This window comes from Camelus bactrianus, chromosome 1 (assembly GCF_048773025.1).
Source record: "Camelus bactrianus isolate YW-2024 breed Bactrian camel chromosome 1, ASM4877302v1, whole genome shotgun sequence".
Classification (NCBI taxonomy): Eukaryota; Metazoa; Chordata; class Mammalia; order Artiodactyla; family Camelidae; genus Camelus; species Camelus bactrianus.
Genome location: NC_133539.1, coordinates 64,021,884 through 64,048,268, shown reverse-complemented (window position 1 = coordinate 64,048,268; position 26,385 = coordinate 64,021,884). Strand labels below are relative to the sequence as shown.

Sequence of the window (26,385 nt, the reverse complement as noted above, 5' to 3'; positions counted from 1 at the left end):
AGACATCTGAGCTTCTTGCCACCTGACCGGACAGCAGGCCGCCCTGGGGACCGGGCACCTGCAGGGAGGGGTCGGCCCCTCGTGGAGAGCAGAGCCCCCAGGGCAGTGTTTCCAGGCTCTCATTTGTCCAGCTGACGCAGGCTGACAGCAAGGCCGGGAGCCCCGAGGTCAGAGGGCACTGCCAGGCACTCAGGCCTGGGGGCCACAGAGGGGCTCAGGGGCTTCCCCTGGCAACAGGAGTTTCTGGAAAGCTGTCTCTCATATTTGTCAGTGGCCCAGCATCTCACTCAGAAATAAGTCGGAGCAGTAAAACCCTGAATTGGAGGCTGACACGTTTGGCATTTATAGAGTTTAACCCAGTTCGGGAGAAAAACAATTCCTTCTCCTATAAACAAAGAAAACGTCCTCATGAAAACTTTCCAATGTTTTCTGAAAACTTCGGTTCAAGATGTGGACTTCATGCTTCATTTTATCCAGGTACCTCTGCAAGTCTTGCCGGTTGGATTTAGAGGAATTCAGGCAACCTTTATCAGCAGTCTGGAAACTCGTGTCTCCTGAGTCCCAGGTCCATGGGGAAGAGAATAGTGAAAACTGCCACACAGAGGTGGTTTTCCAAGACCCGCACACGTTCTGCCTAAGGCCACACACTTCCTAAAGGCCGGGGCCAAGAGCCGGCAGGCCCGGGCCCTCCGCTTTTTCTGGTGAGTGATGAATCTAAGTCAATATTGCAAAGGCGACCTGGCCCTTCCGGCTCCGCAAATATTGGAACAAAGACTTGAGCGCGGTGGCGCTGTTGACAGTTACGAGATGGTGGCATTGTTGTCTTTGTCACCATGAAGTGCGGCTCTGTGGAGCCCGGCCTAACACCCTGTGTACACAGAGGAGACAGTGTGCTCAGAGGCCCAGCTGTTTGCTCTGCCAACAGGCGCAGGCGACTGGCCCTCCAGCCCCCTTCCTGGGGCACAGCTGGGGGTGTGGGACACACCCACCCTCTCCCGTGTGCTGGGGCCCCACTGCCCAGCACAGCATCCGGGGCACATGCCTCCTCTTCGCTCTCTTTTCAGTTCATTGGCTAAAAATACGTTTTTATTGAAGTGAAATGTACACATGTCATCTGTCCCATTTGATGAAAACGACCACACCCTTGTGTCCAGCAAGTCAGGAACCAGAGCACTCCCGGCATTCCATGCCATCTGTGCCCCCTCCCGGGACCCCCTCCGGCAAGGGTGACCACTGTCCTCTCCGGACTTCTCACATAAAGTACTTTCACCTGTTTTAAGCCTCGTGCTTTTGAAACTTTCCCTTGGCATTTGAAGCCAAAGTACCGTGTGTTTGTCCAGCAGGGCATGGTTACAGTGCAGCCTGCGCAGGGATCTCAGCCCTGCCCAGTTTGAGCACGCCCCTCTCAGTGTGCTGGCATCAGGGCTGACGCCGTTAAAGGACCGAGTTGGTCTGAGTCTCTTGGGGCCCTTCCAATGCCAACACGCGACCCCCTGGCTCCACTAAGGGGGCAGATGGGCTGCCCACAGGAGGACGATCCATGACCCCTGTCCACCCCTGTCCACAGGCTCAGGGGTATGTTCTAAGAAGGAGAAGGCTGCATGCCCATGATGCCTCACTGTACCTCCTCCTTCAGTGTTGCCCTCCAGACACATCAGAAGACAGGTTAGTTCGGGGTTCTCTTCTCACCACCGGGATGAACCTGGTTGGCTCCAGCCCTGAATCTGGTCCATTCTCCGATCTGATAACTGCCCAGGCACATGGAGAGAGGAAGGGTAAAAACTTCCCTCTAAATATGCTCTGCTGGGTGACAGATGTCCCATTCCTTTTTATATTCCTAAAGCCTCGTGTGTGTGTGTGTGTGTGTGTGTGTCTGTGTGTCTGTGTGTGTGTGTGTCTGTGTGTGTGTGTGGTGGGGGAGGTGGGGAGCGGGGAGTTGGGGAGAAGGGAGTGGGAAATGGCTTACAGAAAGTGTGCCAGAGCTGGGGGTTCAACTTCTTCACTCACAGAGGTGAAGAACCAACCATGGGTTTGCATCTTTGGGCAGCTCTGTGGGAGGAGCTGGCTCCAGTTGCAGGATTCTCTTCCATTCGGTTCTGACTCCTGGCCTGGCCCTGGGCCGGGCCCTGTTTGGGGAGACAGAGGTGAACAAGATGTGCGCCCTCAGCTCAAGAGTCTCACACAGTTTGTTAGGGACTGAACATGAGGAAGGGAGTGATAGTCCCAGATCACAAGCAAGAAGTAACTTTAGAGAACCAGCACTCTGAACGGGGATATACAGTGCTGTAGGAAGACCGGCCAAAGATGGCCCGTCAACCTAGGTGGCCTTTGTGGAGGTGGTGGCATTTGAGCTGCATTGACGGACAGCCTTCAAAAAGTGAAATGCTGTATTTCACCTTCGGTGTGATAAGCCCTTAACCGTGATCCTGGTTAAGAAAGTTTATAGTGGATTGCCATCTTACATTTTGCTTCAACCTATGTTATAAAGTCCCCAATACATTGTTATTATATTTGCTTTAAACAGGCAATTGTCCTTTTAAAAGTGATCTTTGAAAGGGCCTGGTAATAATGAGAAAGATCATACGCATGGACTCATGTTGTTGCCATTTCCGGTGCTCTCCATTCCTTTCCAGATCCAGATTTCCGTCTGGCGTCATTTTTAATGGATTTCCCTTAATATTTCTGATCGTGTAGGTCTGCTGCTGCTGAGCCCGTTCAGCTTTTATGTCTGAGGAAGTCTTTATCTCATTTTCATTTTTTCAAAGTTTTTTTGGTTGGATAATGAATTCCTAATTTGGTTTTCCCTTTCAGAACTTTAACGATGTTGCTGCCCTGTCTTCTGAGTGGCGCTGTTTTCAGTGCGAAGTCTGTCACAATTCTACTCTTTGTTCCTTTGTACATGCTGTGCCTTTTTCCTCTAATTACTTTTAAAATTTTCTTTTTACCACTGATTTTAAGCAATTCGATTAGGATACACATTGTACTTTCCTTCATGTTTCTTGTGCTGGGACATTGTTGGTCTTCTTGGATCTGTGAGTTGTTTGTTTGTTTTAATTACGTTTAGAAAAACTGCAGCCATTATTTATTCAGTATTTTGCTGGGCACCCCCTCCTTTTCTGTGACACCTGCTACATGTGTATTAGGTCCCCTGGAGCTGTCCCACAGCTCACTGGTGATCTGTTCATTTTTTCCTCTTCTTTTCTTATCTCTGGACTTCACTTTCTGTTTCTGTTGCTATGACATCAAATTTGCCAATTGTCTCTTCTTTTTTAAAACACATTATAAAATTTTTTATTATTATTTTTTAAAATCTTCTCTTCTGTAGTCACCTACTTGCTGTTTATCCCATCCAGTGTATTTTTCATCTCAGACCCAGGGTGATGGGAATTTGGGGGTGTGGTAGAGAACTGGAGCATGCAGTTGGGGGAATCAGAGAAGGCTTCATGGAAGAGGTGACATTTGAGATCAGCCTCAGATGATGGGGAGTGAAGGTATATCAGGAAGAAATAGATGCAGATAGAAAAAAAAAGAGTCCATCACTGGCAGAGGGCAGCAGAGATCAGGAAGGGCCCTGTTGGTGTGGGCACAAGTTGCCTGGCATATGGTGACAGAGAGTGAGCTGGAATGCAGTGAGGAGAGCTCTGAATATCAGCATGAGTCTTTTACATTTTTAGCAGCCAAAACATTAAACCAGATTGCAGTTGAAATCCTAACATAAAGCACAAAACCAAACAAAATCAAAGCCAGAAATCCTAACAGTGGTGGGGTTACAGAGTTCTTGCATCACAAGGTCACTTCCTTTCCTTGATAATCAGCTCTCACATCTGAAACAACAGAGTTGAACATTGCTTCTCCACTGTTTGGTATACATGACCTCTAAGGTCTCTTTCTGCTCTAAACATCCATGCCTCCACGAGTCAACTTGATTTTAGTAACCATTGGGGAGTCATTGTTTTTGAACTCAAGAGTGACAAGCTTTTTAAGGAGATTAATATTTGAACATTCATAAACCAATCTGGCAAGTTCTCATTATAATACCGACTAGGAAACTTAGAGGGGAGGTGTTATGCACATAGATGAGAGTGTGCATTTTTCCCATTCACAGAAGAAATGAGGATAAAGTGAGGGCCAAAGAGAACATGAAGAGTATGTTTCTGAAGGTCTATTTTGCAATCAAATAAACATCAAATGATGGCTTACGTATTAAATACAACCCAAAACTGTTCCAATGGGGAGTGCCTGCTGAAGGCTGGGACACCATATATGACCCAGCCAGCTGATTCAAGCACAGTGGTGTAGTGGTAGCAAGAATTATAGCAGGCTTGGGTTCAAATTTGTACTCTATCACTGAGGAGACTTTGTAACCAGAATGAATCTTGGTTTCTTCATCTACAAAGTAGTAAAAAATAATGCCACACTCAAAGACTTTTTGGTAAAATTTAAATATTATTAGCATGTAATTAAGGATATGCATTTCATCAATATCCCAGCAGATTTCTTAGTAGAAATTAACAGACTGATCCTAAAATTCATGTGGCAGTGGTACAAAGGACCTAGAAAGCCAAAACAGCTTTGCAAAGAAAAATAATCCCAAACAAGATTAACAATACTTGATTTCAAAATTTATTGTAAAGTTGGAGCAATTAGGACAGTGTGATAGTGGCATAAAGACAGATAAATAGATTAATGGAACAGAATAGAAACTACAGAAATAAACTCATGAACATATGGACACCTGATTTTTGACAAAGTTTTCAATGTAATTCATAAATATTTTTTTCAATAAATGGTGCTAAAGCAAATGAAAGTGCAAAAAAAAAAACTTTCAATTCATGATATACATAAATTATCATGAAATGAATTATAGACCTAAGTGTAAAGACTGTAACTATAAAACTTCTAAAAGAAAACAAAGGAAAGAAACATTGCAACCCTGAGTTAGGCAAACACTTCTTAGATACCACAACTAAAGAATCATCCATAAAAGAAGTTGATCAATTATACATCATTAAAATTAAAAAGTTCAGCTCTTTAAAAGACACTGTTAAGAGAATGAAAAAAACAAGCCACAGACTAGGAGAAAATATTTGCAAATCATGTATCTGATAAAGGACTTGTATTCAGAATATATAAAGAACTCTCAAAACTCAATCATAAGAACTCAAATAACCTGATTAAAAATATGGGTGTCTATCCAAAAGAAATGAAAGCCTGTATCTATACAGAAATTTGTACATAGATGTTCCTAGATATTTTATTTCTGACATCCAGAAACTGGATATCACCCAAATGTCCATCAACATAGAAATAGATAAATACACTATGGTAGATCCATACAAATGAAATACTACTCTGCAGTGAAAAGGAATGGACATGAATGCTACATGGGTGACTCTCAAAATGATTATGCTATGTGAAAGAAGACAGATTTAAAAAAAAGAGGACATACTGTATGGTTCCTAGAACATACATTCTAGAAAGTGCCAGCTACTATAAAGTGGTAGATCTGTGGTTGATTGGAGACAGGATGAAGGTGCTATAAAGGGCATGAGGGAAATTTTAGGCTGATGAGTACGTTCACTATCTTGACTGTGGTGATGGTTTCCCATATGCTGAAACCTATCCCTGGGACACACTAAATATGTGCAGTATGTTGTACATCAGTTAATCCTCAGTAAAAAAACAAAGAATATAGGCTTCTCTGTTGCACAGACGTGGATTCAAATCCCACACTTAAATCCTAGCTCAGCACTTACAAACTTCGGGAGCTTAAGCAAGTCCCTTAACATCTCTGAACCTCACATTCTCATCTATAAAGTGAGAATGATAATATTCCTACCTTCCTTATAAGATGATTATGAACATGGAATGAAATAATACAGATAAAATGCTTAGCAGAATGCCTGAGACATCGTAGGTGCTTAGTAAATATAAATTATTATTAAAGTGCTTCTTGCAGTGCCTGGTATTTGGTAAATGCTCAGGAAAGTTTCACCCTTTCTCCACCCTTACCTTCCCCATTGAACTCTCTGTGTTTGGTCATGAACAGTCTTGGCACTCTGGATCAAGAGGGGTCACTAGCTGCACCTAGCAGGAAAAGCCAGCTTCCGGGTGAGACAGCTCAGCCAGGTCTAGGTCTCCCGGCTTGTTCCCAAGAGGATGTGGCTGATGTGGGCCCCACCTGGCAGAGCTGGAGCCAGCCTTCCATCCAGGCTGTGACTTAGCCTGAAAGGAGCCTGGCAAAACGCAGTCCCAAGCCCTTCTTTTCTCCCAGGCCTCCTGGGACTTTCCACGTCCCCAGGTGCTTCGCCGCCACGTGGCCTGTGAGCCTGGGCTCTCCCCCTGCGGGGTGGAGAAAGCTCTTGGAGGGGGAGGGTGGCCCTATTATCTGGAAGGATTTTTGGGCCACAAAGGCCCTGCTGAAGACTCCACAACCCTGGAACAAAACTGGGACTAGAACTTTCATGAAAGAACAAGGCTTGCTCTGTGTGGCCACAGCAGCTGAGACTTCAGCCAGGAAGGCTGAGCTGGCCGCCCTGCCACTAGCTTATTCTGGCAACAAAAACGTCCCCTTTCGGTTAACCTTTCCTTTCCTCTGAGTTCCCTGACAAAGGACAGCGGGGGAGCTGGGAGGTGTGGTCGGGCTGGGGTGGTGGCCCGGAGAAGCCAGCAGGTTTCAGATGCAGTAGAAATAAAGGGGATTTGTTCTGCTTCTCCTGGAAGGTTTGCCCATTTGCCTGGTGGCAGGTGACGGTGCTAGCTTTAAGAATCAGATCGGACCCACAAATGCGCCCTCATGGGAAGTGAGCTGAGCTCTGAAGACCAGGCCTCTATAAGAGGAAAACTGAAGCACTGTCTGCAGTCCAGGATTTGGGGGATTCTGGGAGGCAGATGGCTTACGTACCCCTGTGTTTACCAAATATTGCTGGGATCCATTTTAACCTCCCGCCAAACCCGTCTGTTTCATGTTATTTCCAGACAAGGCAACAGAGGCTCAGGGTGCATTTAAGCTTGGGAGTTGGAAGAATCTTGTTTCAGTCATTCATTCAGCAAATACTCAAAACTGCAAAGCGTAGGCAGGGCAGGGGTGATGACAGTAAACACTATGCAACCCACTCTGAAGGAGTCCACAGCATAGTAATTTGGGTCCATCGTGTCTCATTGTAGAACCTTGGGCAAGTTACTAAACTTTTTGAGTCCCAGTTCCCACCTTTAATAAATGGGATTGTAACCCTTTTAAAGGATTGCCGTAAAGATGAAGTGGCATTAAATGAGATGTACGTCGTACCCCCAGAGGGATTTTAAGGGTATCTGAGACACCACCCCTGCCCTCAAGGAGCAAGCAGTCCTGGTACTTGGTGGGTAAGCCACATTGGCACCTCCACTTTGTTGGAAGAAAAGGGATTTAAACATGGCATTGGCTGTGGTGATGCAGAGGTGCCATCAGAGGGGCAGGGACAGAACCCCAAAATGCTCTGTGAAGGCAGCGGGACTTGAGAGAGCTTGAGGGAGGGAACGACAGATTCAGAGAAGGGGGAGAAGTTGCAAAGGAAAGGACGGGGAGAGGACGGATGGAAGCAGAGGGGGGAAGTGGGGGAACCCATTCCAGAGAAGCCCCTTGTTCTCCTCTTCATCCTGATTATCTGCATTCCTTCTTCTAATTGAATTCTCTTTCTTCCCAAACTAAGGCTAAGTAAGGCTTGTTGGATACCATAGCTTCAGATTCAAAATAGACACCTTGTATTGCATTCTACACCCTTAGTTTTATTATCTGGTACCTGGAAAGTGTAGGGTACTTTTTAAAAACAGAAAATATGGGGTGATTTTGAATGCACACAATTCCTGATGGAATCTTAATAGGAAAAACTCCAGAACAAACCATTTCCCTGCTCCTGCTGTAAACCAGCCTACACTCAGGATGAACTCTCTTTGCAGCCACATAAAAGGCCAGCGACGCCAGTGGCCAGCTTTTTGCACTCTCCAGGGACGGGAAGTTTTTCCCAGCTGGAGCCCAGGCTGCTTTGTGCCTGGCGTGGACACCCCTGTCACTGGGAACACCACCCACTCCTCCAGAGGAGCCGGTTGGGCTAGGTGCCACCGGAGGGAGCCGCTGGGGAGAGACCTGCAGGCGGGCTGCGGGCGGGCGGGTGGAGGGTGGGTGGAGACTCACTCCAAGTGCCAGTAGTCAGGGGCCCCACAAAGCCCTGGAAGGAGCTATTGAGATTTAATTGTGCAAACCCACGTGGCTGATGGGAAGGACCCAGAAGGGGCTCCCGGGGGCTTCTTTCTCCTCTCTTCCCTTTCTTTTCCTTTTCTCACTTTTTCCCCCTGACTGAGGGAATAAAAAGAAGCGATGTGTCTGTCTGCCGCGGCCTGGGGCATTCTTAGGGTACTCTGTGTGGTGTTACTTGGAAAAAGACAAAACTCCCAGACAGAACACAGTTGTATTAACACAAAAGTCCAACTCCACGGTTGAAGTGTCCCTTTCCATTCCCAGGGACGGGTTTCCCCAGTGAACCCTGGCTCATCCGTGCAAACAATGGGGTCCCCAGGGAGCTGCACGTGATCAGAGCAGTGAGTGAGGGGCCAGGCGGGTCAGTGGGAGGGGAGACTCTCCCGGCTGCCAGCGGGGTCTCTGTGACCTGCCCTGAAGCCCTGTGAATAGGGCACATGAGTTTTCCACTTTCAGCCTATGTCTCCCGTGTTCAAATGTGATTCCAAATGCCCAGAGGATCGAGGCTCGGAGCACATCCTGATGTCACTTTCTGCTGACATGTCTCATCTGTGTACCCCAGGAGGGGACCTGGCCTCCAGCACTGGGCTTATGCCGAGGGCACCAGACACATTTTGCTGAGCAGATGTGTACGGATGTGTGTGCACCCTTACATATGCATCTTCTCATGTATTTTTAAAAGCTTATGAAGATCCTTAAAAAAAAAAAAAAAGACATTTCTCAGCTGCTGGAATCTGGGAAACAGAAAGATATCTGGCCCTGAGACCGAAAATGGGCGCTTTCAGACCTAAAGGAATCTCTGGGGATCCTCCAGGCCACTCTTTGGCTGAATTACAGGCAGGAAGTAGGAACTCTTACCTAACTTCTTATGTTAACCTGGTAACTGAGTGCAGCTGAACTTGGGGCCATAAAGACACACCCTAGGCTGTCACAGGAAAACAGAATATTTTCTTTATTTTTGATGTGGGGAGTCCTTGGTAAGCAGCGGCCTCTCTCTGGGATAAAATCTCATGTGGTTCCACCCGGAGCCACTGTGTCTGGAGACACAGGCTTTCAGAAGTCAAGGCGTAGGGTTTACAGAGTCACAGGAGAGCAGAGCCAGAGAGACTGGAAAGTTCCTGCAGTCCCTTACTCTACAGATGTGGAAACAAAGGCCCTGAAAGAAACCCTACTCAGAAGGAAGATGAATTGGAACCCTCTCCCCCTTCATCTTCTCCTTGCAGGAAGAGCTGACCTTGGAGAGGCTCCAGCGCCCCGCTCAGACCCCTGGGTTGCCCATTGTGCCGATATTGTAAGTTTGGAAGTTTAGCCTGCGGGGCAGGTACTTCCCCTGTTCTCAGGTTGGCCCAGGGCTGTCGGCCACTTGAGGAATGCCCCAGAGGAGACACAGGTCCCCTTTGGGGGTCCACATCAGCCACAGTGTAAGATGGCACCGTCCGGGCATCTCCCTGTCCAGGGTCCCTTGGTGCTGGCGGAGGCCACATCCCCACATGGCTGCAGGTCCACCTTGGGCAGCAGGCCCCCTCCAGCGCAAGCCCAGGGTGGGGACTGCAGTACAGTCCCAACCGGCACAGAGCGGGTGCCCAGATCAGCCTTGCCTCACTTTCCTAGATGCTGAGGGCCCGGGCCAGGCCGGCCAAGTGTAGGCGGGGTCTGTCTGGGGGTGACCCTCTCTGTCTCATTATAACTGATGCTGCTGAGTGAGGCAGCCACGATGGTGGTGACTTTGCATCCTTGATCTGGCTGCTTCCCTGCCCGGCTTCAAAGTATGGCTCAAGGGCTCTAAAGCTCCCGTGTGGCCTCCGGGTGAGCACTTCAGGCCATGGCAAGCCTGACGGTCTCTATATCCTCCCTTTCAATCACACCCCCGAGCCGCATCAGCAGGTTTCTGTTAAGCCTGGAGCAGAGTGGCCAGTTCACAGCCAGCAGGAGGACCTTGGCTTTACTCTCAGTTACACCCTTGGACGCAGCCTGGATAATCTAGGGCTTTCACAGGACGAACAAGCTCATGTTTGTATTCGCTGCTGCTCCCTGGGCTTCCAGCAGTTTTCTGTTCATTCACACTTTCCTTTTCTCTCCCTTCTCCTAAAAGAAGACTTCTCTTCCCCAAGGTAACGAAGGATGGTAGACTGAAGAAGGCAGTGGAACTGGTTTAGGAACAAAGATAGGAGGAAAGGAGGAAGTTCCTAAGAGGCCAGTGGGACCAGAAAGAACACGCAGTGAGGAGCTGGGAGACTTGGGTGTAAGCCCACCTCTGCACATAGGTGCCTCTCCCCTGCCCTCACCTCAGTGTCCTCATCTGTAAAATGGGGATCAAATAGACCTCCCATGTGGGTTTATTGTAAGATGGAATAAAATAATGAATACAGTGAAGGTTTGCATAGTCATGTGGCCCAGGTCTGCAAACTTCCATTTACCCACAGAATCTTCTCTGGCAAAGTGATGCTAGCAGACAAGGTGAGCTTTCTCTTTATGCTAATGAAGTGGTTACTTAATACTATTCCAAGCCTCTGGCAGGTTTAGTAGTTGCAGAGAGGAAATCTGACTCCCCCCATAGCTGGGTAGGGAACAGGTGCAGTGGCTGGGTGTGGGTCATCACCTGAGGTGAACAGTGAGACCCTTGGAGGGCTCTGAAAGAGAAGATGCTTTGGGATTGCCCTGATGGACATGCATTATGTTTTGCGTAAGAGATGTTTGGCCAACTCTTGGGAGTTTAAGAAATTTTTTAAGTGACAGATCCAAGAATTCCCATTAATCCTGGATATTGAGCTTCATTTAAAAATGACCTAAACCACCTCTGTGGCCAGTGAGTTTCCTTTTGTCAAGGTCTGGGGTGACTCTATCTGAGACTGGATTAGCAGGTGGCTATGTGATTTAATCAGCAGAACCTCCCCATCTGAACCCTCCTCTATTACCCACCAGCCTGCCCTGCTGCCTAAAACCATGGGAGGCTAATCACCCAGAGAGAGGGGCCAATATTGACCATCAGTCACTGAGCTGTTTCAGGGCTAAGCAGGCAAGTCCTATTTATACATGTATTACTCTGCAGCTTGGTCTTTATCACTGAATATATCTTGGATATCTTTCACTCCAGTATCTATAGGCTTCCTATGTGCGCTTTTTAGTTGTCGCATAGGGAAGGAAGGACCACCCAGTACTCAGAGTGGTCTGGCAACAATAGAAGAGCCTTGGAAAGTAATGAGCTTCCTGTCACTAGAAGTGATCAAGTGGACACTGGCCTTACATTAGTCATAGTCAGGATTTCTGCCCTGGGAGCAGGAACAAGAACAATTGCTATACCCCAAGCACCATTCTAAATACAGATGACCCTTGAACAACCTTGGGTGTTAATCTGTATAATTTATCGTCTGCCCTCCACATATGCACTTCCTCTGCATCGTCAACCAACCGGGGACTGTGTTGTACTGCAGTGTCGACTATTGAAAAATATCCACGTATAAGTGGACCCGTGCAGTTCAAACCTGCAGTTGTTCAAGGGTCAGTGGGACTCTACGTGGGTTCTCTCATGTAACATTCACAGAACCCTATGGAGTAGGTACCCTTATTATTCCTGTTAGTACAGATGGGAAAATGAGGCACTGGGAAATTAAGAAATGATGCCCAAGGTTGCAGAGCTGATATGAAGCAGAGCTGGGGCTCAAACCTCGGCAGTGTGCCTCCAGAGCCCAGGGTCTCAGTCTTGATACCATAGCACCTACCTTTATAGGAGATCTCCAAGCAAGCACCCTTCCATCTCTGGGGTTCAGTAACTCCCCATGTTTCCAAGGAATGGCACCCTTGGTGCTCCTGTGAAGTTGGACCTAACTGGCTGATTCTTGCCCTTGCTCAGCCAGGCAATCAGTCCAAAAAAGACGCATGTCTTTGAGGGATGAGAGGCTTCCCCTGGAGGAAGGAGACAGCAGGAATGTCCCCTGTGTTGCACGGCTGGCCTAGGAGGGACGGGGCCCATCAGGGTGCGTGTCTTTCAGCTGACATCCAGGGCCCAGTCTTGGTGTAACAGAAGCCCCCAGGCTTTCACAGTCCTGTAGGGGCTAGGTCAGCTGCCCCTGTGGCATTTTGGCCTGGTACTCCACCAGGCCTCAGGCCTGGAAGGAGATGAGCCTGGGGGCCTGGCACATCTTGCCTTGACAGCTAACGGACTGGAAACCAGCCAGGGCCACAGCTCTAATGGCCTGCACATCTTTCCACAGCTCTGTGAGGACCCATTCCTGCTGGTTGGATTTCCTCCCAAGGGCTCCTCGACCCCTTTTAAAGAAAGGGTAGAAAAAATAGAAAACAGATTCCCGGGCACAGACTCTTCAGGTTGATAGCTTTGGGGTGTCAACCGGAATGTCCTCTCTCCTAGGACAACTTGCCTGGCCCCTCAAGGTGGTCTCAGAGCCTTCCTGTGCGTGCCACAGCACTGGGCTCTGGGGGAACCAACCTCTTCGTGGTCAATTTATTGACCTACAAGCTACCATTTATTGAGCAGCAACTCTGAACCAAGCCCCGGACAAAATGCAATTTCAATGGTTGCTTCCGGTGCTGCCTCTACTCACAGCAGGAAGCGTAAGCGGAGCCGTGGGTCAGGCACTGGGCTGCACAGGAAACTGAGGGCAGTGGGTAGAAGTGAGCTGGTCCTGGCTTCTCCACTTACTGACTGTGTGACCTTGGGCAGTTTACTGAACCTCTCTGTGTGGTGCTTTTTTCATCTATGGAATGGGGGTAATCATAGTATGTTGTTCTAGGTGGATACTGAGATACGATGTAAGGTAAGACATATAAGATACAGATGCACTAGAGATTGCAATAAGACATACTAAGCATTTAGCATAGTATCTGGCCCTTAATAAACATCATCTGCCGTTATTAGCTCCTCACTTGTTATTAGCAATAATTGATTAGGTCAGTGTTATTATTATCCTCATTAAAAAATAGGGCACAGAGAGGTCCAGTAAATTGCCCTAAATTACATAGCTAATGAATGGCAGAACCAGAATTTAAACCCAGGTGTAAAATTTCTGGTTCCAAAACACTCTCTCTTACTTGTCAACAGACCTGCCCCTAGAGAATCCTAGAAGGTTATCATAGACTTTCAAGAATCCTCCTTGGATTTTTCTTAGTCGTCAATGTTATGTGGCCATGTCAGCTATCCCCACTTACAGGCTGCTCGTCTGGAGAAATTGCTTAAATTGATCAAAAGGTCGAGGGCCTTCCACAAGGAATTTAAATAGTAAATCTTCCAAAGAGAAAGCAGTGGCAGATGTGAACTGAAAGGTGGTGGAGTTTGCTGGAGAGCCCCCTGGGCTGGGCCAGGACACCCACGATCCCTTTTTGATCTGCCATGAGTTTGCCACATGACTCAGTACATTATTGGCCTTCTCCGGGGTCAGTTTCCTTATTTGTACAGTGAGGGTTGTATCTCAATGCCCTTCAAAAGGCCTTATGATTCAAAGAATGTTTTTAACCATTCACGCAACAGACTTTATCGAGTGCCTACTATGTCAGGAACCATTTTAGGAGCTGGAAGTGCAACAGAATAAACAGCACTATGGGTGTGTCCTTGCTTTCCCAGGGCCTGGAGGGACAGAGAAGCAGACATTGACCATGAAGTGGTGGGTGCCCTGAAAGCCCCGGGGCATGGCACCCACAAGTCTCCAAATCCAGCTTGAGGGGCCAGGTGAGTTATCCTAGAAGACGGGATGTTCCAGTTGACACCCAGAGGTTGAGTAGGAGCTAAGGTGGAGGTGGGCGGGGAAAAGGTTTCTGAGAGGAGGACACAGATTTGCAGATTCGTGCGCCTGGCACATCTGAAGAAGTGTGTGCTGGGTGGCTGGGTCACAGAGGGTGAAGGGAGGGGAAGTGGCTGGAGACAGGGCTGGACGGGCAACAGTACCACGATACTGTGATACCGGAACCCTGATACCACGCCAGACCTTGGCCACCAGGTAAAGGATTTGATTTGATCTTGACATGACTCGAGCATCTCAAGGGTTTTAGGCCAACTTGCAGTTTAGAAAGATCACCCTGGCTCCACAGGGAGACTCAGTCAGAGGAGTCTCTGACTCCATCTGGTTTGGAAGAATGGAAGTGGGCAGACCTGAAAGCAGCTACTGCTTCAGATTCTGCAACAGAGATGCCAGGATGCTGTCAAGGAGGCAGGCCGTGGGGAAGGAGAACAGAGTGGAGGGCAACTGAGCAGGTGGAATAGGCAGGACTTGGCCTCTGGTGACTCGATGAGCAGCAGGAGTAGAGGAGGGAATCAAGTAAGAAGAGCAGCAGCAGAATCAAGCGAGGGGGACTGGGCTATAGGTGGGCACTGACTTCCCGCTGGACCATGCCCGGGGCCCTGGGCCTCCTGCTCTTTGCTCCCGATGCACCCTCTCCTGGATGACCGTGCTCCTCTAGGCTCACAGCTCCAGCCCAGACCTCTAGCACAGGTCCTGAGCTCCAGATCCATCCATCCAGTTGCCAAGTGGTCGTTCCTTCTTGGCCTTCTCGGAGCACCAGATGCCAAGGTGTCAAGCCAGAACTATTCACTTCTCCCACCCTCACCTTCCTCCTCTTCCTTTTGGGACCTGCATTTCTACAAAGGGCGCCACCCTCCATCCTGCCCCCTTTGGAACACAGGCTGTCCACAGCCACAGGGAGCGGTGTGTGCCTGCAGCATCACCGGGCATCTCTGAAACCTTGGGGCTGGTTTAGTCGGCAGCAGGTAGGGGCAGAGGGGAGAGAGCAATTATCAGCCTTCAAGACTCCGCCTGCGCTGTTGGCAGGAATGTTTCTTTCCTGGGTGTCAATACGAACCCAGGGTCATTTTTCAGCATTTGCCAATGGCTGTAATTGCATAAGGCTGAGTGGCTCTCCAGAGAATCCCCATGGTCCTCCATTCTCTCTGCCCGGGCAGCGCTCTATAGACACACCCCAGGCCATGGATCATGTTTTTCACATAACCCGTTAATTACCAAATAAAACAACCCAGCTTTCAACCTGATTAGCCCAGATTAATGGCCAGCAGCGGGTTTCACGCGCCTGCACAATTTATCACTGAAAAGAACTGTGTCTTTAATGATTTAGCTACCTGGCCTAGCAGGGCCAGCTCAGGGCTGCTGGCCTCTGAGAGAAGTTAATTGCTGTTCTTCGTTTCTGACCTGGAAAGGCCCAGGTGACAGTTCCCATTAGCCAGGCTTGGCCTGCTTGATGACAAAGGATGGCAGGAAGCCCTTCCCTCCCGCTTTGTGCAGAAGATAAATCGAGGTCAAGTGTCCCCAGCCCCACCACGCCAGCTGCCAGCTGGAACAGGTTGAGTCAACCTGTAAATTTATATGCTTTCTCCGCCCCTCCAACCCCACCTCCTGCCCTTTCTTTCTTCCTTCCTCAATGTATCGAAAAAGTGAATCATTTTTAATTGTTAAATTTTGCCAAGAATTCTAGGACCTTTTGTGAAAATGAGAAAAAAAAAATTTCCCCTGGTTCCTTTTCTCTACATTTTACATGATTTGTGAAGGAGATAGAGTGAAAACATTTTTTAATCACTTATCATTGAAAGATTCTTTGATTAATAGGCTTTTTGAATGTCAGAATTGATCACAGCATCTGGTCCAACTCTTGTGTTTTTCAGACAAGGGCGCTGAGTTGAAAGGAGGTGAAATGATCTGTCCAAGGTAACAGAGTTAGTGGTAACACTGAGCATCACCGGGGCTTTCAAACAACCAACACGGCTGACCTCCTGTTTATTAAGCACGAGACCACCACTTCTCGAACACTTACTCTGTTTCAAACACCATTTTATTTAACAGTCACAGCAACCTGAGAGATGGAAACTATCCCCATTTGTGAGGTGAGGAGACAGAGCCCTTGTTTTGTGCTAGGGCGGTGCTGGGCAGTAGAATTTTCTACAGTGATGGCAAAGTTCTATGCGGTGCTGGCCCACAGAATGGCTGCTAGTCGCGTGTGACTCTTGAGGGATTGAATTACGGCTATAGTGATGAATTTTCAGATTGTTCATTGCTGCTAAAGAAATACTTTGTATGTTGAGACACTGTATGTTGATTTTTATATGTTGATCCTGTATCCTGGAATCTTGCTGAACACGTTAGTTCTAATAGTTATTTGAATTAATAGAGGGTTTTTAAAGAGCAGTTTTAAGTTTACAGAAAAATCGGGCAGGAAGCACAAAGTGTTCCCATTCACCCCCTGGTGAACCCCTCCCACCTTGCACAGTCTCCCCTATTAACCTCTAACGTTAGATGAACGTCTAACTTGAGATGGGGTCTGTTTGTTACAAGTAATGAACCAATATTGATACACTATTAGCCAATATCCTTAGTTTAGGGTTCACTCTTTGTGTTCTCAGTGCTATAGGTTTTGAAAAGTGCATAACATCACATATCCATCATTATAGTATTATACAGAACAGTTTCACTGCCCTAAAAATTCCCTGTGCTCCATTTATTCATACCTTCCTGCCTCCTCCAAACCCCTGGAAACCACTTTTTTTTTCACTGTCTTCAAAGTTTTGCCTTTTCCAGAGTGTCAGATAATTAGAATCACACAATATGTAGCATTTTCAGACTGGTTTTTTTTCACTTAGCAATACCCACTCAAGGTTCCATCATGTCTTTTCACAGCTTGCTAGCTCACTTCTTTTGATCACTGAATAACATTCCATTGTATACAACAGCTTGGGTGTACGACAGTTTGTTTATCCATTCACCTATTGAAGGACACCTTGGTTGCTTCCAAGTTCTGGCAATTATAAATAAGGCTGCTGTAAACATTAGTGTGCAGGTTTCTGTGTAAACATAAATTTTTACCTTACTGTTCACTGCTGGTGTATAGGAAAGCTATTGCCTTTTGAGTATTGTATCTGTTAATCTTGCTGTTATTACTAATCAGTCGTTTTTGCTTTGAGGTTTTGTTTTGTTTTGTTTTCCTGGTCTATTCTTTTGGATTTTCTATGCAGACAATTACGCTATCTGTGAACAAAGACAATTTTATTTCTTCCTTCCCAATCTGTATGTTTGTATTTCCAAATAAACATTTTCTTCTAAATGGTATTTGCTTGTGTTTGCTTGTTTGGGTTTTTTTGGCCTTTTTTCTTTCTTTTCCTCCTTTTTTTTAAAAGGTCTAAAATTTTATTATGAATAAGTGGCAGAAAAGTCTTTAACATATGACAGTTATTTTTAAATTCTTGCACTGCGGTTAAATGGTCAAAGTAACACAAATTTGTATATAAACCTTTAATAATTAGGAACTAATAGTAGTTATTAGCAACCAACTAATAATAAGGAAATCCTTGTTCTAAACGGAAAATCATTCCTTCTTGAAGCTCAGAGCTTCCCGGCAGGATTGTCTTCGTCCTCTGAAGCACTTCTTTTTTAGAGGTTCCATTAGTAACTGTTCTGTTTATCGCAAAATTTCTCAGTTTTCATTTGAAAATGTTTTCAGTTCTTTTTGTTGAATAATATTTTAGTTAGGTTTACAATTCTTGGTTGACAATTATTTTCTTTTAGCACTTTGTTTTTCGGTTGACTCCAAAAAATACATATTCTGCATATTCCTTTTGATCTATCTTCCAGCTCACTAATTATTTCTGCAGTGTGCCTTATTTCATGTTTAATGTCCACCTGGTTTTTTTTTTCTTATCCATTTAGTTTTTAATTACAATAATTGTATTTCCTCATATTTAGAATTCTATTTGGTCTTTTTCCACAAACGCCTGGGCCTTTTTGACAGTACAGTCATCCCTCAGTATTTGCAGGAGTATTTGGTTCCGGCACTGACCACAGATTCCCCAGATCCACAGACGCTTAAGTCCCCTGGCCCGCCCTCAGTATGTTTAGGCTCTGCATCCCACCGTGAAAATCTGGTGGTTTTCCTTACTTTCAGCTCAGTCAGTCCTGAATCTAAAAGTGTGCCTGTTTGTATTTTATACAGAATATGTTCTATTTCAGGAGGGATTTTCAAGTTCTCTAGCTCTTTGCCACAAGTGCCTTAGCACAAGTTTCTTTTTAAAAGTAGTTACATTTCCATTCATTGTAAAACATCACCTTTTCTTTGAACGGATGGATTATGCATGTATGGAAAATATCTACTACCCCCATACCACCTATCACAGGGAAGAGCAGCAAATTTGGAATAATTTCTCTTTTTGTAAGAGAAAAATTGTGCCTCAATTTTAAGTGCCTTGCCATGGGATACCCTGTTTGGCCTTTATTGTTACCATCTGCCATTTAAAATAATTACTAAATTCACCTATTTGTACACATATGAACTGGAACACTTTGTGATAAGCCCAGAGGGACAGAACAAATGAGGAGGTTCCTGTCTACCTGTCCAAGTTATGTGCATCTCACTGACATATCTTGGATGAAGACATCGTTAATGTTAATAAAAGTTAAATATTTTATATTTATATTTTTTTATAATTAAACTTTTATAATATTTTGATTTTTTATAATCAACTAAAAATATATAGAAGTTCTAATATTTTATTTCCCTCATCCCAGTGGCTAATCTTATCTTTCTTGTGGGGTATAAGTACCAGTTTCCACACTGAAAATTTTTTTGTCACACTGGGGAAGGTGTTTCCAGCATCTAGTGGGTACAGACCAGGAATTCTGCTAAGTATCCTACAAGGCACAGTATAGCCCCCTAAAACAAAGAATTATTTTTCAAAAATGCAAAAAATGCTCAGGTAGAGAAATACTGAATTAAAGACAAATTCCTCAGAATAGCAGTTCCAGTGTTTTAATTTAATTCTGTACCGCTACCCTTCAAAGTCCTCTGATTCCCATATGCTGGGTGCTTCTCTCAACCAGATAATCCATGTGCTGTTCATTTCCCCCCATCCCATTTTTAGCACCGTGCTGGTTTTGGTGTGTGAACTCTTTTCCAGCTGTAGTATTTCTGATTTCATCTCTGCCTCGGAACTAGATGGTTCACCAGGTTAAGAGAAAGATGCTTTTCCTAATGCTCTGCTTCAGGCAAATAGTCAGGTTAATGCTATTATTCTAAACCATGGAGACTTGTGGGCACTTTTTCTGTGAAAGTAAACTCAGGGTGACTATGATGCAATATCTTGTGTAGTCGTCAGGTTCTAAGAGTTCTAAGAGTAAACACAGAGGTGGGATGCAGTGAGATGGGGTGAGGGGTACAAGAATGGAATAAACACAGACATGGCGGGACCTGTGTGTTGGGGAAGATTTTTAAAGTCCCATATTTGGACTGGAGGGCATGTGAGGTTCAGGTGGCATACGTGAAACTCATTTAGCTTGGATGAGCTGATAAGCAGGGTCTGGAGCAGACAGACAAGACAGGAGGCCAAGGACGTGGAACAGCGGGACACAGACTCCAAAACACTGATTCAAGAAGGCTCGGGGAAACGTGTGCTAGACATTAGAGGGGTCTTTTCACCTGTTTCTCTTCCCTGATGACACAAACCCAGCGCAATCAGAGTGAGAGGTCCATGGATGGAGTAAAATAAACCACCTGGTGAGGCGTGCCCAGGGCTCCACTGGCCCCGGGGCCCAGGCAGAATGTTCCTGCCTGTTCCTCCCCTCGTGACCTCACCCAGCCCACCCCGCCTCCAGGTGCTGCCTGGCCTCTCAGCGGCCTTCCACTTCACAGAACGTCCAGATTTTTTTAAATTAATTAATTAATTTAAAAATTTTAAATTATTTTTTTAATTTAACATGGTGGCCTCCACGGACTTCTAATAATTTTTAAAAATTAAAAAAACATTTTTTTAAATTTGCATCAGGCTTTTATTTTTGAGGGGAGCTCCCCGTAGTTGGAAAGGCCCAAGAGCAGGCCCTAGACTTGATCTCAAGGCACAAAAAGGGAAGTGAGGTGGGTCGGAAGCGCCCCAGGGCAAGGGGAGCAGTCCAGCTTTTGCCTGGAGGAACTAGATGCTCAGCCTCAGGGAACAGATGCAGAGAGGCTCCTTAAGCTGGGAGCAATGCCTTTTCCCACAAGGAGTGAGAAAATTAAATCCACGTTGAACCCCCACTAAGGAAAAGCAGCCAGGACTGCTGGGGTGGGGGCGGCCAGGGAGTGCGGGAGGAGGTCTCCATCCATTGGACTTTATCTGCTTATGCAATAGATCTTCATTATCTACGCTGTCCTGTGGTTCCCCAGGTCCCCAGGGAGATGCTTAATGACATAAACTGCTTAATAAGCAGTGACTGGTGCCCCCAAGGAGCTGATGGAGGGGGAAGGCTGCGCTTTCAGTGTTTCCTTTCTCCCAGCTTATCTTTGCGAGCAGGCCAGAGTCAGAGAGAAAACGCATCTGGCTCCCCAAGGGCCTCGGCATTTGCTCTGTTGGGAGCTGACTCCAGGGCAAGGTTGCCAGTCACAAGGCACCAGGGATGCAAGGCTTTTGTTTTGTGCGCTCTTCAGTGCAGATTTCCTGCCTGGGCACTGTCTTAGGCTCCCCGCAGAAGTCACACTTACTTCTATTTTATTTACCAAACATGTATATAGCACTCCGAGTGTGCCAGATCACGTTCTAGGCGCTTTATAAGCATTAACCAATTTAAGCCACAGAAGAGTGTTACAGAGTTAGGTACTATTTCTAAGTTCTTTTTAAAGATGAAGAATCTGAGACACCAGGTAAAGTCTGCCAGCCACAAGGAGCACGGCAGCCTCCAGGGACTTCTCATCTCTGCGCTGGGTGCAGGCGTGGCCTCCTTCTGCCTCTGCCTGCCATTTAGAGTCCTGCTTGTGTTCCTCTTCCTCCAGGCATTCTCCCGGGTTGCTCCGCATCTTGCTGCCCCGCCGTCTTTGCCTCTCTCAGCCCTGGAGGGGGCATCCGCCTGGTCCTTGCACATACACTCCCATTTCTACATTTCCAGCTAATTAATTCACTGTCCAAGAATTTCATACACATCAAACATCAAGAAGAGATGCTTCTCTCCTAAGGAAATAACTTGAAAAAATGTCAAAGATTTATGCCTAGAGGTAGTATCTCAATGTCATTTGTATGACTGAAAAATTGGGAACGCTTTCAGTGTTCAATAAGAGGGGATTGGTTAAAAAACTATAAAGGAGTATCACGCAACCATTTAAAATTCCTACTTCAGGAAGCTTCTATTTTTATTTATTTATTTACTTAATGGAGGGACCAGGGAATGAATGCAGGACCTCATGCATTTGAAGCACACACTCTACTCTAGCTATGCCCCCAGGAAGCTTTTATTTTTTATTTATTTACTTTTTATCAAAGTATAGTTAATTTACAACATTGTGTTAGTTTCTGGTGTACAGCAAAGTGACTTAGTTATACATATATATTCTTTTTCATATGCTTTTCCATTATAGTTTATTACAAGACATTGAATATAGTTCCCTGTGCTATACAGTAGGACCCTGTTGTTTATTCAGGAAACATTTAAAGAGGAAATATGTCAAGATTAATGTTCAGGGGACATGGGATCTAAATTATATATCTAACAACGGCTTAAGTACCATCAGTGGTAAGTGGGTGGGGTAAGAATATTTTTGCACTGATAATTGTCTAGAATTGCTGTCACATAATGAAAGTCAGGCAACTTTTAGTAGGTTTCATTATTGTTTTAAAAGTTTTACAGACAGCCCACCTCTTTATGGTACTCTGCATTGACTGTCCTCACCGCAACTACCCCCTTGGTAGGCCACTGCTGTTTTGGTATGTCGTTTTGGTATGTCATTTTGTCCATCAAATGTCATTTAATTGCTTGTTCAATGTCTGTCTCCCTTGTAGGACCTCAAGCACTATGAGGGCATCTCTCTGATGACTAAAGATGTTGAGCCTCCTTTCATGTGCTTGTTGGCCATTGATGTCTTCTTTTGTGAAACGTCTTTTCAAGTCTTTTGCCCATCTTAAAAAACAATTGGACTGTTCAGGGTTTTTAAAATACTGACTTGTAGACGTTATTTATGTGTTCTGGATACAAGTTCTTAGTGGGACTTTTTTTTTTAATTGAGATACAATTGACATAAATCATTATGTTTCAGGTGTGCAACATAATGATTTGGTATATATGTATATTGTGAAATAATCACCACAATAAGTCTGGTTAACATCCACCACCACACATAGTTATAATTTTTTCCTTGTGATAAGGACGTGTAAGATTTACTCTTTCAGCAACTTTGAAATATGCATTATTATTAACTATCATCACCATGCTGTATATTACAACCCCAGGACTTATTTATTTTATAAAAATTTTTGTAAAATTTGTATCTTCTGATCCCCTTCACCCATTGCAACCACCAATCAGTTCTCTGCCTACATGAGTTTGTTTTTATTGTTTGTTTATTTTTTAGATTCCACACAGAAGTGAGATTACGTGTTATTTGTCTTTCTATTCCTGACTTATTTCACTTACTATAATGCTCTCAGGGTCCGTGCATGTTGTCACAAATGGCAGGATTTCCTTCTTTTTTATGATTGAACAACATTCCATTTTACATCTTCATATATATGTGTGCATTTTTTCTTTATCTATTCATCTATCAAGAGACACTTAGGTTTTTCCCATATCTTGGCTATTGTAAATAATGCTGCAATAAACATAGGAGTGCACATTTCGAGTTAGTGTTTATGTTTCCTTTGGATTAACACATAGAAGTGGGATTGCTGGATCATATGCTAGTTCTATTTTTAATCTTTGGAGGAGCCTCCGTACTGTTTTCCATAGAAGCTGCACTAATTTACATTCTCACCAACAGTGCGCAGGGTTCCCTATTCTCCCCTGGTGGGGCATTTTATTATACATATTTTGTTTCAGATTATGGCTTGCTTTTCTTTTTCCTTTTTTAATTCTTTTAATGAGTAGAAATATTTAATTTTGATGAAGTCCAGTTTATTGATTTTTAAATTTCATGGCTTTAATGTCATCTTAAAGAAATCTTTGCATACCCCAAACCTCAAAAATATTCCCCCACTTTAGTTCCTAGAAGTTTTATAGTTTTAGCTTTTAGACTTAGAACTAGGATCCATCTTGAATTACATTCAGCTCTCCGTATCTGCAGGTTCCAAATCCATGGATTCAGTCAACCAGGATCAAAAATATTAGAAAAGAAAATGTTACAGAAAATTCCAAAGAGCAAAACTCGAATTTGCCATGTGCTGGCAACTATTTACATATCATTTACATTGTATTAGGTATTATAAGTAATCTAGAGATGACAAAGTATATGGGAGGAAGTGTGTAGGTTATATGCGAACACTGCATCATTTTATATAAGGTACTCAGATTTCGGTGTCCATGGGGGTGTGGGTGGGGGTCCTGGAACCAATCCCCTGCAGACACTGAGGGACAACTGTAATTTTTATGAACTGTGTGAGATAGGGATCAGGGCTCATTTTTTCCATAAAGATGTCCAGTTATTCCAGCATTATTTGTTAAAAAGACTTCCCTTTCACCATTGGTTTGCCTTGATGCCTTTGTCAAACATCAACTAATTATATATGTGAGATGTTTCTGTTTACTAATACTCTGTCATTTCTGGGCCAGTTTTGATTCATGGATTTTTTGCTCATCATGGCTTGTACTTTCCTGCATCTCTGCAGGAAATTCACAATGTTAGACCTTGTGAATTTTATCTTGTTGGGTATTGGGCATTTTTGTATCTGTAGTCTTTCACTTCCGGTCAGGATGAGTTACGGATTTACCCTTACCACAGACTTCTCTTTGTATTCTAACTGGTAAGCTCACAATCATGAGTTTTTCCATTCTAGCTTTTGGGAACACACACGATCCAACCTTGTGTGTGCTCTGGGTTCTGTTCCCGCTCATTATTTTGGGAGATTCTTCCCCCTTAGGTAGTTTTTCCACATATTAACTGACCAGTACTCAGTTAAAGATTCACGAGGACCTTCTGAGAATCTCTAGAGCTCTCTTTTTATGTAACTCTTACTTCTCTGGTATTCTATCTCATGATCTCTAGCTGCATTGGATGCCCACCTCCATCTCCTCAACTCAGGTAGACCACTGGGCTCTACCTGGGTTCTCTTTCCTTGTGTCTTGGCTTGGAAACTTTCTCCAGTCAGTAAGCTGTGGCCATTGTAGGGCCACCTCATTTGCTTCCTGTCTCTCAGGGATCCCCGTTCTTCACCTCATGCGCATTGTCTTGAGTGCTATCGTTTCATATATATTGTCTGTTTTTCAGTTGTTTTATCTGTAAAAGTAATTCTTGCTCTTGTTAATCATCTTGACCAGAAGTGAGAGTTCTGACTGGAATCAGAAGCCTCACAAATTTTGACATGTGTTTTTAAATATCATTTAGATCAAAATATTTTTTCGTTTCTCCTTTGGTTTCTTCTGTGATTCCTGTCTTGTTTAGAATTGTGTTGCTTAATTCTCAAACATTTGGGAAATTTCCAGGTATATTTTTGTTATTGATTTCTAGCTTATTTCCATTGTGGTCAGATAATGTATTCTGAATGATTTTACACCTTTTAAATTTAGTGAAACATGTTTTATGGCCAAGAATATGATGTATCTTGGTGAATGTTACATATGAATGGGAAAACAATGTGTTTTCTGTTTTGGGGTATGGTGTTCTATAAACAGCGGTTAGGTCAATTTGGTGAAATGTTGTTCACATTTTCTTACATCCTATCTAATTTTTTGTCTACTTGTTCTTCTAATTACTGAGAGAGTGGTGCTGAGTTTGTCTATTTCTTTTTTCAATTCTGTCAGTTTTGCTTCATGTATTTTGAAGCTTTGTGGGGGTATTTGTTTGTTTTCTTTTTTCTTGTTTGTTTGTTTTGTTTTTGTTTTTGTTAGTAGAAGTACTGGGGATTGAACCCAGGACCTCATGCATGCTAAGCATGTGCTCTACATTGAGCTCCACCCTACACCCACCCCAAGCTTTGTTTTTATGTGCATATACATTTAGGATTGTTAGATCTTCTTGATAAATTGACTCTTTTCTCATTATAAAACATCCATCATTTTCCTAGTCTTAATGTCTACATTTTCTGATATCAAAATAGCCACTTCAGCTTTCTTATACTTGGTGTTTTTCATAGTATATCTTTACTTTATATTGAAAGTGAACATCTTGTAGACAGTATGTAGATGGATGTTGCCTTTTAAAAAAAAAAAAACTCTATTCCAACAAGCTCTGACTCTGAAGTGGTGTATTTAGACCATTTATATTTAATATAATTATTGAGTTGGTTGGATTTAAGTCTACCACCTTGCTATTTATTTTCTATTGTCCCCATTTTTCTTTACTCCTTTTTTCCCTTTTCTTATCTTCTTTTGAATCAAATTTATTAAATTTTGTATTACACTTTATATTCACTATTGTCTATACCTACTTATTCTATTTTTAGCAATTTTTCTAAATTATACAGTATATACATTTCATTTATCACAATCTACTTTCAGTTTATATAAGGTCAGAATTTTACATCAATATACCTCAGTTTTTCCCTTTCCATTCTTTGTGCTAAAGTTGATATACATTTTACTTTACTATATATGATAACCACCATATTTTTGTTTAAATAGTCCGTAATCTTTTAAATAATTAAACAAAACAAGAAAAATAGTCTTTCATATTTACCCACACATTGGTTATGTATGATACTTTTCATTAATTTGTTTAGACCTGAATTTCTATCTGTTATCTTTATCCTCCTGCAGGAAGTACTTTAATATTTTTTGCAGCCTACTTCTGCTGATGGCAAATTCACCCATCTTTTGTTTGGTGAAAATGTCTTTATTTTGTCTCTAATGTTGATATTTTTGCCAGCTATAGACTTCAGGGATAATTGGATTTATCTCATCTTTTCCCTTCTGCACTTTAAACATCTCTTTCCTTGTCTTTGGCTTTCATGGTTTCTGAAGAATTCAGCTGTCACTCATCTAACCATTTCTCGTGTATATGTGTCCCTATGTTCTTTAGCTACTTTTAAGATTTCTCCTCTGTATTATTTATTTTCAGCATTTTGATCATGGTGTGCCTAAATATGATTCTACATATATTTAACAAACATTTTTACAGAATATTTTGGATCTGTATTTTAATGCTTTTGTATTTTAATGTTTTTCACTAACTTTAGGGAATGATCCAGGTATTTTTTCTTCAATTTATTTTTTCAGCCTCATGTCTTTATTCTACCCTCCAGGACTCTAATTATGTATATG

At 44.0% G+C, this 26,385-nt stretch overlaps 1 long non-coding RNA gene across 1 annotated transcript; it reads left to right on the top strand.

Annotated features, from left to right (window-relative positions):
• Window positions 1-1,429: 1,429 nt before the first annotated feature.
• LOC141577892 (uncharacterized) lies at window positions 1,430-17,242 on the top strand. The gene is made up of 3 exons (XR_012507458.1): window positions 1,430-1,665; window positions 13,809-13,913; window positions 15,855-17,242. It is a non-coding gene; the product is annotated as an uncharacterized LOC141577892 (long non-coding RNA).
• The last annotated feature ends 9,143 nt before the right edge of the window (window positions 17,243-26,385 follow it).